Genomic DNA, 7,198 nt, shown 5'->3' with positions numbered 1-7,198 from the left:
CTCTAGATCGTCACTGGCCCACGCGACTGCCACCAAAGAAGGTTCGGGTCAACGACAGGCTGGTTCCTCACCAACCTGTGCCCCCGGTAGGTAGCGCCTCCCAGTACCACCCCGGCGGAGCCCAGTCCTGGACATGGCCGATCTGGTCAAGCAGGTGTCGTCCTCCGCCGACTCGACGACGAGGATGCGGGATAGGCATCGTCGACGTCGAGGCGGGAAAAATTGCTTTAACGAAAAAATAGAAACAAGTTCTTACTAACTAGTTCTATTAATTCAACTAGGTCTTACTAAAAATAAACTTACTATAAATAAAAGTATTCTAGTACCTAATTAGTACCTAGTTCTTACTAACTAATTAGTACCTAGGAACTATTGCCCTAATTACCATCTAATTTGATGAACCTATAGGGGTGGAAAGTGGTAGCGGATATTTCAATTATCCAACTATAAAGTGAAATAAGTGGTCAAATTTTACTCGTTTTATGATTCATCTTAGAAATTTGATTCGTTTTCACCCTTACATGAACCCTAACTCATTTGAGCCGCATCCGCATCCGATTTGTTTCCACTCTTACATGAACCCTAACTAATTTGATGCAACTAAAATATAAACAAAACCCTAGGCAGAGGTAGGGGAGACGGAGGAGAGAGCGTGCTCACCTCGGGTGCCTGCGACGAGGGAGGGGCAGGGCGGCGTCGAGGTCGGGGTCGGGGCTCGGGCGCGCGGCGGATGGCGGCCGGCATCGAGGTCGGGGTCGGGGTGGCGTCCGGGGCGGTGTTGAGGTCGGGGGCGGGGGCGGCGTTGAATCTGGGGTCGGGGCGGCATAGAGGGTGCGGAGAGCGCGCGGCGGCCGACGAGCGACGGCGGCGGCCGACGGGCGATGGCAGCGGCGAGACTGGAGAGAGTTGGATTTGGGGGAAGTGGCCGCGTGGGGAAGGATGAACCCCGTGGTTAAGTCAGAAGTAGCAGTAGCGCATTCCAGGAAAAGCGCTGCTGCTATCTTAGCTACAGCGCGTTCTGTGATACACGCTACTACTACTCCTTTCTCTTTTCCCCCCTTTTTCATTTAGTTTTCTTCACATTTTTTTTCCTTTTACCTTATTCTATTTCTTTCATTTTCAATTACCTTTCCATTTTCTTTCCATTTAATTTTATAACCTTTAGTAGTAGCGAGTTTATATTAAAATGCACTGCTACAAATAAAGTAGCGGTAGCGCGGTTCGTCATAGATCGCTACTACTATGTGTAGCCTATCGGCTAAGCCATGGGAATTTTAGTAGTAACGTGTTTACAGCCAGACGCGCTACTGCTAGATCTTTATCTGCAGCGCGGTTTCCTCAGGCGCGCTACTGCTAATTAGCACCAGCGCGCTTTCTTGACCCACGCTACTGCTAAAGTTCTGTGTATAAGGTTTTCCCTAGTAGTGTGAGTTGGTGCTTCAATCTTGATCTTGTGCCTATGCACAGTTGGGCAACATACCCGGGGTCCGTTGCACCGACATTGCTATTAAGGGTAATAAGAAGGGATCTATTCCTACATGAATAGAACTTGTCTACATCATGTCACCGTTCTTATTGCATTACTCCGTTTCTCCATGAACTTAATACACTAGATGCATGCTGGATAGCGGTCGATGTGTGGAGTAATAGTAGTAGATGCAGAATCGTTTCGATCTACTAATCTTGGACGTGATGGCTATATAATGATCATTGCTTGGATATCATCATAATTATTTGATCTTCTATCAATTGCCCAACAGTAATTTGTTTACCCACCGTATACTATTTTCTCGAGAGAAGTCACTAGTGAAATCTACGGCTCCCGGGTCTATCTTTTATCATATTGCTTTTCGATCTATTTATATTCGCTTTTATTTTCAAATCTATTATTTCAGAAAACCAAAAATACCTTGATGCACTTTTATTTATTTATTTTATTTTGTGTTATTGCTAGATCTATTTATCCAAAATCATACGAACCAATCTATCTTTTGCCCGAGGAGGGATTGACAACCCCTCTTACACGTCGGGTTGCAAGTATTTGTTCTTTATGTGCAGGTACTGTTTACATAGCTTGGCCTGGCCTCCTACTGGATTGATGCCTTGGTTTCATAACTGAGGGAAATACCTACTGTAGTTGTACTGCATCATCCCTTCCTCTTTGGGGAAATACCGACGCAGTTTCAAGCGGCATCAATAGGAATTTCTGGCGGTGTTGCCGGGGAGGATCAAGTCAAGATCTATCAAGTTCCTAATCACAAATCTCATCTCCTTGTAGTTTACATTATTTTCCATTTGCATCTCGTTATCATCTCCCCCACTTCACAAAAATTGCCTTCTTATTTGCCTTCTTTTCCGTTTTCCTTTTTGCTCGTTTGTTATCTTTGTTTGTGTGCCATGTGCCTTCTATTTGCTTGCATCTTAGCTTGCTAAAAATCTATTGATATGGATCCTCATCCACTTTATAATCTTTTTAAAATATCCAATTATGATGAACCAATTGCTAGTGATTTGAGTGCACTAGATTATCTTTATGAAGTTTTGCTTGAAATTCGTGAATCTAGAAATTGTGATGAAGTGCTAAAAGAAGAAATTTATGAAGTGATTCACGATAGATCCTTGAATGAAAAGCATGATTGCAATGATGTTACTATAAATTCTATTGATGTCAAATGTGCTAATAATATGCAAAACCCCAAGCTTGGGGATGCTAATTTGTCTATGACCACTACCTATTGTAATGATCATGATTGGGGTGATTCTTCTTATTATCTTGAAAATTTATTTAAGCCTCATGATGAACATGATATTGATAATAGTGTTTGCAATAATATTGAAGTGGGTTTGTAAGAGTGTCAATTCTAGGTAATAATGATCCCAATACTTTGGAGAGTGTTCAATCTTATGAATTTTTTTATGAAAGTGGGTTTGGAGAGGTCATGACTTTAGTTGATATTAATCCCACTAACTTGGAAGATTATAAGACTTTTATGCATGTGGATCATGAAGAGAATATTTTATATGATACCTATATTGTTGAATTTGATTATGATCCTACATATAATTATTATGACAAAGGAGAATATTGTTGTAGAAATTTTCATGTTACTAAATTGTCTCTCGTTATGTTGAGATTGTCAATGTTTTATCCTTCTCCCTTGCATATGCTAGTTTTTGCTTGGCTTGATAATTTGTTTGCTTATAAAATGCCTATGCATAGGAAGAATGTTATACTCGATTTTTTTGTCACTTGTTTTATGATGTTCTCTTTGTGTTTCAATTATTATCTTCCGTGTGAGCATCAATGAAATCTCATGCCTATCTTAATGGCTATAAAGAAAGAGCTTGTTGGGAGGCAACCCAATGAATAAAATTTATGTTTGCCTTTTTCTTTCTGTTCTTGAGTGTTTACATGATTATTATACTCTTATTATTGTGTTTTTTATGTTTTAGTTAGTGTTTGTGCCAAGTAAAGCCTTTGGGATCATGTTGGGTGATAGTTGACTTGATCTTGTTGAAAAACATAAATGTATGCGTCCAGTAGAAGAATTTTGAAAAATCACAAAAGCGACGAAACTTTCTGAATTTTTTTCACAAGATTTATATACCAATTGCCTACATTTTCATATTTTTTTAGAATGTTTAGAGTTACAAAAGTATGAGTAAAATTCACGTCTTTACATACTGTCCTATTTTTGACAGATTCTATTTTTGTTGCATTGTGTGCTAATTTTGATGAATCTATGGATTGTATCGGGGGTATAAGGCATGGTAAAGTTAGAATACAGTAGGTATAATGCAATAGTAAAATATGAATGGGTTTGCAACAGTACTTAAAGTGAAGATTGGTTTTCTTATACTAACGGATCTCACGAAGGTTTTGTTAAGTTTTGTGTGATTGAAGTTTTCAAGTTTTGGGTGAGATCACGACGGATGAAGGAATAAGGAGTAGAAAGAGCCTAAGCCTAGGGATGCCCCATGGCACCCCAACATAATATTCAAGGAGAACCAAGCAACTAATCTTGGGTATGCCCCGGAAGGCATCCCCTCTTTCTTCTAACGACCATCGGTTATTTTACTTGGAGCTATATTTTTATTCGTCACATATCATGAGTTTTGCTTGGAGCGTCTTGTATTATATGAGTCTTTGCTTGTTTTTGCTTTTTAGTTTGTCACGAGTATCCTTGCTGGACACACCTATTTGAGAAAGCCAAAACTATGTTATGATTTGTTAGAATTGCTCTATATGCTTCACGTAAATTTTTTGAGCTATGGAATTGCTCTAGTGCTTCACTTATATCCTTTTGAGCACGGCGTCCTTTAATATTTTTGAAGAAATACTCTCATGCTTCACTTAGATATATTTGAGAGTTAGTAATTTTGAAGAAATTCTCTCATGCTTCACTTATATTATTTTGAGAGATGAAAATATTTATGCTCATGTTCTTCACTTAAATTTATTCGAGCTTGTCAAAAGCAATGGCAATATATGAAACTAGTCCCAAAGTGATAGATATTCAAGAGGGATATAATAAAAACTTTCATGAAGATCATTGGAAAAAATAAACTTGATTCTTTGTAATAGTTTTGAGATATGATGATAGTAATATGTGAGTCATGTTGGTGAGTAATTATGCTTTAGTAAGAATATTGGTCTTAAGGTTTGTGATTCCCTATGCAAGCATGGAAGTTAATAGTTATGCAATGAAATTACATTCTACTTGTGGGGCATTATTCGGTGTTAGTTATGCTTAATGCTCATTTATGAGATATTTCCTTTCTTGGTTGGTTGCTTCTCATCCTCGCCTCCACTTGTACAAAGTAGAGATACTGCTTGTGCATCCAAAATCCTTGAACCTAGTTTTGCCATATGAGTCCACCATACCTACCTATATGCGGTATTCCCGTGCTGTTCTAAGCAAATTTGTATGTGCCAACTCTAATTTTCAAAATAATTTCCTTTTTTGTGTGCCCCTACCGCTCATGAAGCGGCATGGGGTGGCTAATATTTTTCCATGCTAGATGTGTTATTCTCAAGATGAGTGTTTATTAACTTGTCATTGCACGAGAGTACGGTGGTCATAGGGATGCCCAGTCCCGAAATGAAAAAGAAATTTACTTTATGTTGTCAAATAATGAATTCCTTAGAAAGTATTGGTATGGACGGTACCCGTGGATAAGGCTAGCCGTGGAGAATGAAAGAATGGTGGAAAAGGGAATAAACTTTATTTTCTGTTTGGGAACCGCCTATGATATATCTGGCATGGAAAGTATTGGGAACTACTCGGTGCTTTCTATGCCACGAAAGGGAATAAATTTTTTGGAGACTATTTTTGGAGACTTTCCTCCCCTCTGGTGCTTTCTATGCCACGAAATTTTTTGGAGACTATTTTTGGACCAGAAGACACCTTGGGGGCCAAGAAAGCACCAGAGGGGAGGCCCATGGGGGCACAACCCACCAGGGAGCGCCCAGGAGCCCAGGCGCGCCCGAGGGGTTGTGGTCCCCACGGAGACCTCCTGCACCGCCTCTTCGCCCTATAAATTTCCAAATATTCCAGAAAACCTAGGGGAGATGTCGAAACACAATTCTAGCTGCCGCAAGTTCTAGAACCACGAGATCAATCTACACCATCGCGGAGGGGTTCATCATCCTCATTGGTGCCTCTCCGATGATGCGTGAGTAGTCCACCATAGACCTACGGGGCTGTAGGAAGTAGCTAGATGGCTTTCTCTCTCTCTTTTGATTCTCAATACAATGGTCTCTTGGAAATTTATTTGATGTAATGACTTTTGCAATATGTTTGTGGGGATACGATGAAGTTTGAGTTTATGATCAGATCTATATCCATGATAGTCATTTGAGTTTACTTTGAACTTTTATATGCATGATTACTTATAGCCTTGTATTTTTTATTCGAATCTTTGGTTTAGTTAGGCCGACTAGATCGTTTTTTCTTGCCATGGGAACATGTGCTTTGTGATGGTTTCAATCTTGCGGTGTTCTTTCCCAGTGACAGAAGGGGCAGCAAGGCACGCATGTATAGTTGCTATTAAGGATAACTGTAACGCCCCGAGACCGATGTGCCAGGTGTCGTTCAGTTATTCGTTGTTGTTGTCTTGTCATTGGCTCGCGTGTTGCATTTCATCATGTCATCATGTGCATTGCATCACCATGTTTTCAAAACTTGCATCCGTCCCGGTCTCCTCGTTCCTTCCGTTGTCCGTTTTGAGCCCAACCACACTTGCACGCGCCCGCGGCACGTCCGAAATATTATTTTATTAGTGGCCGAAAAATGTTCTCGGAATGGGTTGAAAGTTGGCATGCGGTGTCGTTTTGTTGTCAGTAGACCGCCTGCCAAGTTTCATCGCATTCGGAGTCCGTTTGACGTCCCAACGGATAAATATAGCGGCAATAGTAGCCGGTCTAACGTCGGACGTTTTCGGTCTCCGGAAACAGTCGCCGGGCCTCCCTCTCTTCTCTTCTCTCAGCTCGAGACCGTCTGCACAGCCCACCTAGTCCATCCTCCTTCCCCTCTTCGCTTCCGGAGTTGCCCGATGCGATCGCGCGGTCCGAAACCCTCTCTGCACAGTGCATCGAACCCCTCACGCGAGCGCCCGAAAGCTGTCCCGGACCCGACTCGGACAGTCGTTACCGTTGTGTCCGGATCATCCCCAAACATCTACAAAATATCTTCGTTTTATTATTCGGGCTATCTAACCTATTTATTTACGACCGCCCGATTATAATCGGACGGACCGGATTAGTCCCTACCATCCCCTACCTATATATATATCCAACCCTAGATCCTAGGCGCCTTGTCCCATCCTCCCGTTCCCTCCGCCGCCACCCGACCAAACCCTCTCGGGATCCCCTCCCGATCCTTCTCCACCCAACCAGCGCTCTCCCTCCTCCTCGTTCCAGATGCCCGAGCCCCCAATCCAAAAATTCCTCTCGGCCTCCACCTTGTAGCCTCCGACCACATCCATGGCGCCCCTTGCCTCGACCCGGTCCGGTGGATCCGGCGCCTTCCTTCCCGCGTGGCACTGCACCAGGCCAGAGCCCCTCGCCGCCGTCTCTTTTCCCCCGTTTCCCTTCCCCTTCTTTTCCCTCGCTGTTTTCCTCTCCCTCTGCTCATCCCTCTGCTCATTTCCTTTGGACAGGGGACCTCCATGGACGAATGGCAAGGCTGCCAAGAGG

Source organism: Triticum dicoccoides, chromosome 4B, assembly GCF_002162155.2.
Source record: "Triticum dicoccoides isolate Atlit2015 ecotype Zavitan chromosome 4B, WEW_v2.0, whole genome shotgun sequence".
Lineage (NCBI taxonomy): Eukaryota > Viridiplantae > Streptophyta > Magnoliopsida > Poales > Poaceae > Triticum > Triticum dicoccoides.
This window is presented reverse-complemented; position numbering follows the sequence as displayed.